This window comes from Myodes glareolus, chromosome 17 (assembly GCF_982192425.1).
Source record: "Myodes glareolus chromosome 17, mMyoGla1.1, whole genome shotgun sequence".
Lineage (NCBI taxonomy): Eukaryota > Metazoa > Chordata > Mammalia > Rodentia > Cricetidae > Myodes > Myodes glareolus.
The window spans coordinates 66926455-66940085 of NC_142042.1; the positions used below are offsets into that span (position 1 = coordinate 66926455).

At 45.8% G+C, this 13631-nt stretch overlaps 1 pseudogene; it reads left to right on the forward strand.

The window, feature by feature from the left end:
* The first annotated feature begins 631 nt into the window (after positions 1–631).
* On the forward strand, positions 632–13052 carry LOC148119507 (uncharacterized; annotated as a pseudogene).
* The last annotated feature ends 579 nt before the right edge of the window (positions 13053–13631 follow it).

Consider the following 13631-nt stretch of genomic DNA (forward strand, 5'->3'; position numbering starts at 1 on the left):
TGTGTGTGTGTGTGTGTGTGTGTGTGTGTGTGTATACACACATATATACATCTTTAAAAATGTAGACTCATCTTATTATTACCTAATAATATAGATAGTAGTTGTGTCTCCCTGCGTGCTGTGAATTATTATAGGAAGCCGTTTAATCAGATTAGAGAGTCACAAGACCCTCCGACCTACAGCTTGTGCATTAGACACACAGGTAAGCTTGACTTGCTATAGTTGCTGGGAGTGAGGAGGGGAAGGTCTTGTAGTACTGCACCCTTAACCTGGAAGGCATTTGCAAATTATAGGTATCCAGTGTCAGACTGTAGGCCCCAGGGGCTGGACAGAAGGTGGAACTTCCAGAGGATGGGTTCAGTTCCCAGCACTCACAGCGGGGGAGGGGGGGAGGGGGGGTGACAGCCACCTGCAACTCCAGCTCCAGGCAACCTGTGTGCTCTGGCCTCTGTGGGCACGCCCATTCATGTGCGTACGCACTCACGTTCCAGTCTTGAGATCAAGCTCTAGCAGGTCAGGCTAGGACGCTGTCACAAACTGTATCACAAAAGGCACACAGGGTAAACGGAAATTCTTGCAGGCTCCTTTGCGTACTCAGAGAAAGTGTATGGGACAATAGGTTGCACACAGAATGGCTCTCAGCCGCTATGTGGATGAAGGCTCTAGAGAGGATGGAAAGTACGGTGCTCTACAGGCTCGGCTCCCGCTCCTGGCTCTGCCCCATAGGGCACTCTGTCCCGCCAGCTCCTCCCTCGCTGCCTCTCACCGCAGCGGTGGAATCTGTCTCTCTTCCATTCACGGAGCCCTGTTTCTGCTGCTGCTGCGCTGCAGATGTAAGGTTTAAGGGTCTAAGAAGCAAAAATCCTGGACCTGGACCTCCTACCAGCCCACTTCCCAACTTTCTGCCAGTCCACTGGGACCGTTGCTGGGACCTCCAGCACTCTCCGTTCTCCTGGAGCATTGCACTACTGAGGGAAGCGCTTGTTTTCAGGATCCTGTATCAGGATCCTGTTCCCTTTCGCCCCCTGTTGTCTTGTGGATGAAGAGATAACGGCTTGAGTCAGTTCTTTATTTTTCTGTCTTACCCGTGGGAAATAGGCTGACATTCCTAACTTTTACCAGCGGAAGGTTAAATTTACAAGAGTTACACCACGTGGACAATCACAACTGCCACCATTTTCTTTGAGTCACAGAGGTTCTGCCCCTAGCCAGCTACATAACCTGTCACCAGCTACCTCTAAGACATCAGCTGTGTTGCCTGGGCAGTGGCGGTGCACGTCTTTAATCCCAGCACTCGGGAGACAGAGGTAGGTGAATCCCTATGAGTTCAAGGCCAGCCTGGTCTACAAGAGCTAGTTCCAGGACTGCTAGGACAGTCATACAGGAAAATCCTGTCTCGAAAAACAAACAAACAAAAAAAAGACATCAGCTATGCTTTAAAAAAATACTTATATGCTCTATTCCATTCCCTCCCCTACAGTGCACATCCTACCCTGCAGTGCGCCTCCTCCCCTGCAATGCATCTCCTCCCCTGCAGTGCACCTCCTCCCCTGCAGTGCATCCCCTCCCCTGCAGTGCATCCCCTTCCCTGCAGTGTACCTCCTCCCCTGCAGTGCATCCCCTCCCCTGCAGTGCACCTCCTCCCCTGCAGTGCATCCCCTCCCCTGCAGTGCACCTCCTCCCCTGCTGTGCATCCCCTCCCCTGCAGTGCACCTCCTCCCCTGCAGTGTGCTTCCTCCCCTGCAGTATCCCTCCTCCCCTGCAGTGCATCTCCTCCCCTTTCCCAATAAAAAGGCCAGCTTTCTCTTACTTTACATTTAACTTTATTTGGAACTTAACTGTGTGTAAATGAACTTCTACTTACTGTTAAAGTTTTTAAATAGTCTGTTCATTGCATCTCATTCCATACTAAGAAAGCAGTAAGTCTCCTATTTTAAATTGGTATGTACTTTTAAATCTCTTACAAAAATATTATATATGTGATCCAACCCTGCTTGAAAATATATTAAACTGTTCTCCACTATTGTAAGATTCTATTGCAAACAATTTTTTCTTCTTTGTCTCTCATAAATATAAATCTTACCTGTTAAGTTGAGAGCCAGTACAGTCAAGCTTGGACCCAGCTCTCCAGACAGATCCTATAATATAGTTATAACTTTTATATGCCCAATAAACAGCCCTCAACTGCTCAGAGATCTGGGGAATACAGCATTTAAATGTAATGGGGAGCCTCCTCCATACGAGGTTGAGGCGTGGCTTTTGTGTACCAAAAAGCTGTGGTCCCACCCAGCTCCTTCTCTTCTTCCTGTGAGCCACACCTGGATGTTGGACCTCATTCTTTTTTCCTGGCTGTGATCCGTGAGTCCCCCCACCCCTTTTTTTGAAAATAAAACAAAACAAAACAACAACAACAAAAAACCAACTTAGAACATTCTCTTTGGAGTTAGCTTGGAATTATTTGGCTTGTGCTCCCCCATTTGACGCTGGCCCCCCAGCGTCGGTACACCCCCACCCCGCCACACTCCCAGTTTGCCAGCCCAGGCACCCCTGCGGTGCCTCCTGTTCCCCACAAGTGACTCACTCACATGCTGCTGCCTCTCCAACCACCCCTGTTGTACACACAGTTTGAAAGACCCCCAAGGGATGTCTTCCTTATGAGAGAGGCCCCGAACCCACGAATCAGACGAAACCACATTTACGGATGCAAACAGCAAGAGGTTTATTCGAATATACAGGTACCTGGGGCGACAAGGTCTCTCGGAAGACTTGCGCGCCCCCAGGTTGGAGTGAGGGCTTCTTATAGGAGAGCAAAAGCGCGGGAACAGAAGCGAAAAGCGTGGTTACGAGGATTCATTCCATTGGTCAATTCAAATACGGCTAAGAATGCGCGCTGAGTGGCAAATTCTTGACCTTTCACCTAAATACCAAGGAGGGGGTTGTCCAGGGGCTTCCTGTTTTTCCTGCTTTCCTAGCTGGAGACCCGATGGCCGATGGCCGGCTGTAATTACCCTGACTCACATCCTGTCACAGGACAAAAGGCCTCCCCCCCTTGACTCTAATGCCTTACATTCCAACATCCAGGGTGGTATTCTTTTCTTTTTTTCCTTTTCATTCCCCCATTTTTCTAGTGCCTAGTTCTAATCATAGAACTAGATTTCAGTATCTTCTTGACCTTATAAAGCACTATATTGGAGGTGTAACATCAAAATCTGAACAGCATTTGTTTTTTTGTTTTTTTTTAATAATATATATGGACCTAATATTAGTAGCAGAAGCAAAATTAGGAGTGGTCCCATAAGGGAGGATATCAAAGTAGTTATCCAGGGAGATCTATTCGCATAATCCTCCATCCTTTAAGAATAACAAATCTAATCCCCTTCTATTCTGTAAGACCACCTCTGAGAGGGAAGTCGATGACTCTTCAAGTTTGGAAACAGATTGTTCTAAAGCCCTCAAATCTTAATACATTGAAGTACTGAGGGGCCTGTATTAGGGCAGCAGTACCTGTCCCAACATCGGCAGCTATTCCAAGGCCCAGGATTACTGCTAGTGTCAGAGAAATAGGTTCTCGTCAAGAGCGAGTTGGGTGCCTGTCAAACTCATACCAGTTGTGCAAGTCAAAAATTAACATTGACACGCAAGGCATCAAGCCTGTACTACAAACCCATCATCTACCTAAACCAGGAACCAGGTACCAGGCGTCAGGAGTCTTAGGGCTCTTTAGAGTCTCATTACATAACCTCAGTAAGAGTCCGTCTATGATTAGTCCTCCAAATCCAAGCCTCTTGACTGGTAGCATTGTCAAAAGCCCCGGATACTGTAATTTGGGTAGTTCAGGAGCTCGCTTCATGTGGGAGGCTTGGATCCAGGCAGAGATGCATATTTCTTTCAGTTGTTTTCAGATCTGGTGTCTCTCCACTTTAAGGGCCTTTAGACGGGGAAAATAAAGGTCTAGAAAGAATAACATCAGGATTATACATTTCACCCAACTCAGTGAGCAGTGGTGGTTCTCCATATAGGATCTCATAAGGGATGAGTTTAAATCGCCCTGGGGTATTCCAAACCTGGAACAGGGCAAAGGGAAGGAGGGCTGTCCAGTCATTTCCGCAGGTCTCTTTTAGAATTCTATTTATCCTTTCTACCTGTCCTGACTCTGGGGTCGGTAAGCATAATGTAATTTCCAATCGATCCCCAATTGGGCGGCCGGTCCCTGACTTACCTGGGTAACAAATGCAGGTCCATTATCAGACCCAATTACCTCGGGTATCCCAAACTTTGGGAAGATTTCTTCTTTGATCTTCTTAGTCACCGCATTGGCTGTCTCAGTCCTGGTAGGAAAAGCTTCTATCCAGCCTGAAAAGGTATCTATAAAAACTAATAAGTACTTGTTGCCATATCTGGCTGGCTTAATTTCTGTAAAATATATTTCCCAGTAGGCTCCAGGCCAATCGCCCCTGAGCCTCTTCCCAGGGGCATATATGGAGTGTCCTGCATTAATCATAGCACAGGCCTTGCAGTTTTTGACTACTTCTTCTGCCAAGACAGAGAGTCTGCCATCTGATTTCCTTCAGCCATAGCATCTCAAGCTTTTTGGTGTCTTGGACAAGCATATGTCTTTTCCTGCAGATGTTAACAGTCCTCTTCGTCTGTATATTGCTCCATGAATATGGGCAGTGGCAAAAGCATACCTGCTGTCAGTGCAGATGCTGAGACTTTTCCCTCTGCCATTCGTAGAGCTGGTATCAAAGCCATAAGTTCGGCTTTCTGCGCCAACGTCCTTCAGGGAGGCTATGCCCAGGCCACTTGCTTCCCATCCACCATTGCTGTCCCCGCCTTCCGCTTACCTTTGATCACGAAACAGTTGCCATCCGTACACCAGCTCGGACTTTCAGGCCAAGGCTGATCCTTCAGATCATTTCGGGTACCAGCTTCTCAGCGCATTGATGAGTAGATGGGGTGTCATCAGTCTCAGGCAGTAGGGTAGCGGGATGGAGGACAGCACGGGGAGCGAAGGTCACTGGTTCAGTCAACGAAAGGCTTTAATCACCTCCAGCCTGGTTCGAGTAAACCCGATCTGGGCCTTCAGCTTCGTTAGCAAGTCTCTTTCTAATAAAGATAGGACGCTCGGGATAACCAGGAAGGAATGAGTCACTTGTCTTCTCCCCAAATCTACAGTTCGTGAGGTGGTCCACAGATATTGTTTCTGTCCAGTTGCTCCAATTACTATAGTCTTTTATTCTTTAGCTTTCCCAATGGTTGTTACAACACAGAGTGCTCAGCCCCTATGTCCACTAGAAAATCCATAGAGGTCCCCTCCATAGTCAGGGTTACCCTAGGCACAGGGGAGGGGGTCTGAGCCCCGTCCCCTCTAATCATCTTCTTCTAGGGCCAGTACCTTAGAGTCCCTTCCTTTTTCTTTGGGCACTTTCTTGCCCAATGTTCTTTTTCTTTGCAATAAGCACATCGTCCTTTGTCCAAGGGGTGCCTGTCCATGTTCATCTTTGGTCTTCTGTTGTCCAGGTTCCCTATCTGTCTAGGTTTTATCTTTCCTTTCTCACCTACCATTTTGGCCAAAATTCTATCAAATTTTCCTTTTGTCTATGATCCCTCCAGTCCTCTTTCTTCTGCCTCCATCTCTCTCTCTCTCTCTCTCTCTCTCTCTCTCTCTCTCTCTCTCTTTCTCAGTTTCTCGCTTATGAAACATTTTCTCTGCCTCCTTAACCAAATCCTGCAAGATATAATCCTGCAACCCTTTTAACCATTGTAACTTTTGTTAATATCTGATGCTGACTGTCCTATAAAGGCCATAGGTACCATTGACCCTCAGAGGTTGGGTCAAGGGGAGTATAATGCCTGTAAGCCTCCTTTAAATGCTCAAGAAACACAGATGGCAGAGCCCTGCGGTGATGGACTGTCAGCTGCTCCCTACCTGCTTTAAGTTTGACCTTGAAAACATACATTGGGAACTAGATAAGGCCCGTACCTGTTTATATATTTTTTAACCAAAAATTTTTCTTGCTTTTTAGACAACATATTAGACAACATAAAAACTCTTACCAAAGTCTTTTTTTGTGGTTTTTCTCAGTGGGGATATATGACTATATTTTAAACAAGAACAGCATACAAGAACAGCATATAAAATCCTATACCAGTGTGAGACATTTGAGATCAACAATAGGCTCATTTTTTAAAAAAAAATAAAACATTAACCAATGATAATTTTTAAACAAGAACAGTACATAAAATCCTGTACCAGTGTGAAACATTTGAGACCAGCAATTTTTTTTTTAACATTAACCAACAATAATTTGTAACCAGCCTCTATAAATGATGACAGATATTTATAATATTTATAACCCATAGGATCTGAAAGAGTTCTTCATAGGTGGAGTTAAGCCTTGGCCAGCTTTGACCAAAGGTTTGAGGCGCACAGCTCCCAGGGCAGACAGAGGGAACTCATCCATCAGCCTGGGGGGTGGGGCACTGAGGAAAAAAGATTGTTAACCTACCAGCACATCTACCTTTTATAACTGTGTCTGGCAGCCTCAATGCCTTGTAACAGCAAAGCTGAATGGCCCAGCCATCCATACAAGCATGCTGCTCCGCAGTCACGTGCTTGGGGCTGAGGCTGACTCTTTTTTTTTTTAATGAAATATACCCCTATGCTTATGGCCATATCTCTAAAGTCTTGTAAGTGATCACAATATCAAAGTCAAAGAAGTCATTAAGTCGTTATTTGAGTAGTCAGCGTCAGTCTAAGTCAGGACAAAGGCACAACATATATTACATAGACATACAGGACAAAGGCACAACATATATTACATAGACACACAGGACAAAGGCACAACATATATTACATAGACACACAGGACAAAGGCACAACATATATTACATAGACACACAGGACAAAGGCACAACATATATTACAGAGACACACAGGACAAAGGCACAACATATATTACATAGACATACAGGACAAAGGCACCAAACAAACCAAAGACTTCAAGCTGCTTCACGGGTGTGACCAGCCCCACTTTTGAAATGAGACCGCTACCCATGCAGTCTCTACAGAGAACTGACCATTCCACATCCTCACCAGCACCCAGACGGGAACCTCCCAGGCGCTACTGATCACCCTCTCTGTCTCCTCCCGAGACACGGGCGACTGCAAAACCGGAAATACAGAACCTGAATTCAATTGGCGCAGCAGAGGCGGAGAAGGGCCAGTATTGAAGTTGGCCGCTATTTCCCTGTCGCAAGGGAAATGCTTGGGAGGTTGAGTCTGGGGGAGACGGTTCACATTTTCCCCGAAGCCTGCTCGCGACGGGGGAGGCAACAGGCTGGGGAGGGGGTAGAGCATAAGCCAAACTCTTATGGTGCCGATCTATAGTAAGGCTTAAAGGGGTAGTTAGAGACTGTCCCATGTTAGTATTTCAATAAACGAACAGACAGACCATAAAAATGAACAATAAAACGAACAGACTGACAATCAGACGCGCTGCGCGGCTTTGGCAAAACACCGAAAGCAGAAATTCAGACGGAGGCTTCAGAGAAGGTCCGGACCATTTGCCTCCCAGAAGAACCACGTGCCCCTCGGACAAGGGTGGTGACCCAAAAAGTCCGACTCTGGTCGTGGGTTCCGACAGATGAGCCCCGAAAAATCGGGCTCCAGACAGATGAGCCCCGAAAAATCGGGCTCCAGACAGATGAGCCCCGAAAAGTCGGGCTCCAGACACCCTTGGACGTCTCCCAGGGTCACGGGGGAGGAGTTCAGACCCGTCAGTCTCTCCCGAGGCCCACCAGATATACAGACCGACTCAGCTGAATCGAACAGAATTCAAATTCGCAGCGCAACACTCAGACGCAAAAGACGTAAGACATTTACAGGACATAGGACATATAGAATGCTGGCCAGCTTACCTCCCGAAGGTGGGTCGATGGTCCCTGGGTGGGGGCCTCAATTCCCGGCCAACGCACCAAATGAAAGACCCCCGAGGGATGTCTTCCTTACGAGAGAGGCCCCCGGACCCACGAATCAGACAAAACCACACTTACGGATGCAAACAGCAAGAGGTTTATTCGAATACACAGGTACCTGGGGCGACAAGGTCTCTCGGAAGACTTGCGCGCCCCCAGGTTGGAGTGAGGGGTTCTTATAGGAGAGCAAAAGCGTGGGTACAGAAGCGAAAAGCGTGGTTACGAGGATTCATTCCATTGGTCAATTCAAATACGGCTAAGAATGCGCGCTGAGTGGCAAATTCTTGACCTTTCACCTAAATACCAAGGAGGGGGTTGTCCAGGGGCTTCCTGTTTTTCCTGCTTTCCTAGCTGGAGACCCGATGGCCGATGGCCGGCTGTAATCACCCTGACTCACATCCTGTCACAGGACAAAAGGCCTCCCCCCTTGACTCTAATGCCTTACATTCCAACATCCAGGGTGGTATTCTTTTCTTTTTTTCCTTTTCAAGTTCACAACTCATGCTTTGAGTTTTCTCCTTATTCTGACCAACTCTTGGAATCGCTTTGATTGTCTTTAACAACTGCACTTAATTTGTTAAACAAAGGCTATTTATCAGTATCTAAGTAGGGAACGGTGCACAACCAGAGCTTATACTAATAATGATGATGATGATAATTAATAATAATAATGATGATGATGAGTAATAGTGTAAATACTGTGAGCTATTATTTATAGACAATTTACATTAGTATTGATTCTTATATAATAGAAGTTCAAATTATATTTGTTATATTGAATATGATCCTATTTCTGTTTACAATACTTGCACACCTATGCAAAGTTATTTTGTCAGATTGTATGCATGCATGTTTCTACATCTGCTAAGACATTTTGTATATTGATATAATTTTAGAATATATTTATCATATTGCATTAATATTTCTACCTCTGATCAAGATACTTATACATTGCTTACATTTTGAGGTCAGTGTCCTCATTCACTGCACAATTGTTTAAAGATTGTTTAATATTCTGATATGAAGTCTTAGTCTTTAAGTTATATAGATATTGTTTTTTTTTTAATATTTATTTATTTGCTCATTATGTATACAGTATTCTTTCTTCAGTTCAGAAGAGGGCACCAGATCTCATTACAGATGGTTGTGAGCCACCATGTGGTTGCTGGGAATTGAACTCAGGACCTTTGGAAGAGCAGGCAATGCTCTTAACCTCTGAGCCATCTCTCCAGCCCCTAGATATTAAGTATTATATGTCAATAGACATTCATGTTTGTCATACTTAGACTAATTAGGTTCTTTAGATACATAGAAATTGTATTCTGCATAGATAGGTAATCTTCAACCACTTCAAGGATCTGTAGAACATGGCATTTAAATAACTTAAGGTTCGGGACTGGAGAGATGGCTCAGTGGTTAAGAATACTGCCTACTATTTCAGAGGTCCTGAGTTCAATTCCCAGCAACCACACGGTGGCTCACAACCATCTGTAATGAGGTCTGGTGCATTCTTCTGGCCTGTAGGCATATACACAGACAGAATATTGTATGCCTAATAAATAATAAATAAATAAATAACTATTTTAAAAAAACAACTTAAGGTTCTGTTGAAGTGAGACACGATTGCTCCTGGAAGCACCCATCTATTCCCAAGAGAATGCTGAGCACCAAAGACACTCCACTTGGAGCTTGTTTTCTTCTTGGCAAAACTGGTCTTTGGGCAAGGACTTTTCATAACAGAGAGACAGGTTGGCTCCTAACAGCAGCACTCTATTTCCTCCAAAGAAGACAGAAGAGAGTTGGGCACAGAACGACGTCCATCTGTAATTTGCTTCATCAAGGGAAAGCACTAACCACTGGGTGAAACTGCCTTTCATCTAAACCACTGAAGATCTCCATATGTCTATTCCATAGACTTAGAATCAAATGGAATTGACAAACTAGCTGCTCAGGCCAAGGTAGTTTTGTCTTCCTATAGATTTCCTACCCCATAGGATCTTCTAAAACCTGCCAGACCCTGTGCTAAACAGCAGAAGGCAAACACAGTTCTAATGTGCTTGCCTTGAAGACCATGACCATGGAGGAGCTTGAGGAGCGGCTCTAGGTAGCCAAGAGAGAAATGTTCTCTCTCTCTCTCTCTCTCTCTCTCTCTCTCTCTCTCTCTCTCTTCCTCCTTTTTGGTGGTTTGAGACAGGAGATATATATAAAATTTATATTTATTAGAGCCTGTCCTGGAACTAGCTCTTTTAGACCAGGCTGGCCTCGAACTCACAGAGATCCACCTGCCTCTGCCTCCCGAGAGATGGGATTAAAGGCATAAGCCACCATTGCCTGACTCTCTCATTTATCAATCAGTAACTCAAGTAAAATTTTGTCCTTCTCAAAAATCTCTGTTGCAGTTTGACAACTGAGAGGTTTTGTCAGTTTAAAAGGACAACCTCACCAAACAAATTTCGGTATAACTTCTTAACATGTTCTAAATAAAATGTGTTTTAAGATATACAAATGCAAGGTATACAGGTGTGAGGATAAATTCATGTTATCATTTCATTGTGCAAAAACAGCTGTCACAATCATTCTGACGTAAATACACTGCTGTGTATACAGTGCATGCATGTATCTAAAACTCATGTTTTCACAAACTCATAAAATTCTTGTGAGTTCCAGGGAGCCGAATTGAAGGATCCACCTTAAACAGGTCAGGTACATCCCTCCCAAGTCACTGGTCCTGAAAATTTTTTTCTTCCTAAACTTAACTTTGTCCACTGTTCTCCAACACCTTGCCAGGTCCAAGAAACAATGAATAGTTCCACACTGCAAATGCAGGCAGGAGTAAAGCGACCAGCTACCCTGAATGGCCGAGCCCTCCACAGCTCCCTTACCCACTGTCCCAGATGCCTGATCCTGGTGCTAGCGGCAGCGAGCCTGGGGGTGGGGGGCGAGCTGTGACGGGCACACGAAGTCGGCATGCTCAGAGTCCTGCACTGGGTCCCAGAGGACCAGATTCAACAGTGGTGCTGCCGCTGCACGTCTATGGGCCCCTGGTGGACCCACCCCACCTCCAACTCCTCCAGTATTCGCCATTTTCCTCTGCTGATTTTTACAACTGGAAAATTAATCACCCTTCCTTTTCACAGAATCCTGCAGCCTGATAGGACTGGTGGAGCCTTTGATGTTTTCCCATCAACCCACCTGGGATGACTGCCAGCAGCTTTTTAAAAATTATTTATTTATTTATTTATTTATTTATTTATTTTTGGTTGTTCGAGACAGGGTTTCTCTGCAGCTTTGGAGCCAGTCCTAGAACGAGCTCTTGTAGACCAGGCTGGTCTGGAACTCACAGAGATCTTCCTGCCTCTGCCTCCCAAGTGCTGGGATTAAAGGCTGGTACCACCACCACCTGGCTCTGTCAGCAGCTCCTACAGGTCCTCTTCACCACTAAAGAGAAAGAGAGGATCCTGTTGGAGACCTGGAAAAACATCCCCGGAGAAAATGGGGCATCAACCAATCTTCCGAATGAAATAGATGCCGGGTTTCCCCTTAACCGACTTGATTGGGACTTCAGTACAGCAGCAGGTAGGGAGCGGCTGACGGTCTATCACCGAGCTCTCGTGGCAGGTCTCCGGGGGGCCGCAAGATGCCCCACTAATTTGGCCAAGGTAAGAGAGGTTCTTCAGGGACCAGTTGAACTGCCATCTGTATTTCTTGAATGTTTAATGGAGGCCTATAGGCGTTATACTCCCTTTGACCCGACGTCTGAGGGGCAGCAAGCAGCGATAGCTATGGCCTTCACAGGACAGTCAGCATCAGATATTAAGAAAAAGTTACAGCGGTTAGAAGGGTTACAGGATCATACTTTGCAGGATTTGGTTAAGGAAGCAGAGAACGTGTTTTATAAGCGAGAGACTGAGGAAAAGAAACGAGAGAGAGAGAGAGAAGCGAGAGGTAGAGGAAAGAGAGGGCCAGACGGATGGTAGACAACAGAGAAATTTGACTAAAATTTTGGCCACAGTGGTGGGAGAGAAAGGAAAGATAGGATGTAGACAGATAGGGAACCTGGGCAACAGAAGACCAAAGATGAGTGAAGATGGACAGAGGCACCTCTTGGACAAAGACCAATGTGCTTATTGCAAAGAAAAAGGACATTGGGCAAGAGAATGCCCAAAGAAAAAGGAAAGGGGGGCTGGAGAGATGACTCAGAGGTTAAGAGCACTGGCTGCTCTTTCAGAGGTCCTGAGTTCAATTCCCAGCAACCAGATGGTGGCTCACAACCATCTGTAATGAGGTCTGGTGTCCTCTTCTGACATGGAGGTGTACAGGCAGGAGGAATATTGTGTTTATAATTAATAAATCTTAAAAAGAAAAGAAAAAAGAAAGGGCCTCTAAGGTACTAGCCCTAGAAGAAGATGATTAGAGGGGATGGGGCTCGGACCCCCTCCCCCATGCCTAGGGTAACCCTGACTGTGGAGGGGACCCCTATGGATTTTCTAGTGGACATAGGGGCTGAGCACTCTGTGCTGAAACAACCATTGAAGAAGCTAAAGAATACAAAGACTATAGTAATTGGAGCAACTGGACAGAAACAATATCTGTGGATCACCTTACGAACTGTAGATTTGGGGAGAAGACAAGTACTCATTCCTTCCTGGTTATCCCTGAGTGTCCCACGCCTTTATTAAAAAACAAAGTTGAAGGACCTCTCCAAAAAATTAGACCCTGTTGCCAGCGGATGGCCTTCTTGCCTGAAAGCTATTGCTGCTGTAGCTCTGCTTGTCAAAGATGTTGATACGCTCACTCTGGGGCAGAAGACAACTGTAGTGTCACCCCACGCTCTAGAAAACATTATCCGACAGCCCCCTGACCGATGGATGACCAACGCTCGTATGACACATTATCAAAGCCTTTTGTTGACCAAACGAGTGACCTTGGCTCCCCCTGCTGTCCTCAATCCCGCTACCCTACTGCCCGAGATTGATGACTCCTCACCTACCCATCACTGCGCTGACATTCTGGCAGAAGAAGCTGGTACCCGAAATGATCTGAAGGATCAACCTTGGTCTGGGAGTCCAAGCTAGTATACGGACATGGTTGAAGGTAAGCAGAAGGCGGGGGCAGCAGTGGTGGACAGGAAATAAGTGATCTGGGCCAGTAGCCTCCCTGAAGGACATCAGCCCAGAAAGCCAAACTTGTGACTTTGATACAAGCTCTACGAATGGCAGAGGGGAAGTCTATAACATCTACACTGACAGCAGGTATGCTTTTGCCACTGCCCATATACACGGAGCAATATACAGACAAAGAGAACTGTTGACATCTGCCGGAAAAGACATAAAAAATAAAGAAGAAATTTTGGGCCTCCTCGAGGCCATACACTTGCCAAGGAAGGTAGCCATCATACATTATCCAGGACACCAAAAAGCTCGAGATGCTATGGCTAAAGGAAATCAGATGGCAGACCTAACTGCTAAACAGGCAGCCCAAGGAGCAATGATCCTGGCAGTCAAAGAGCCTAAAGATTATCATGATATCAGTGAAACCAACTTCAGATACACCCCTTAGAACTATCAAGTTATGGGCAAATTAGGACTGGTAAAGAACCCCATACGGGGCAGTAGAGACAGAAGGGGGAAAACTAGTCCTCCCACACAAAGAAG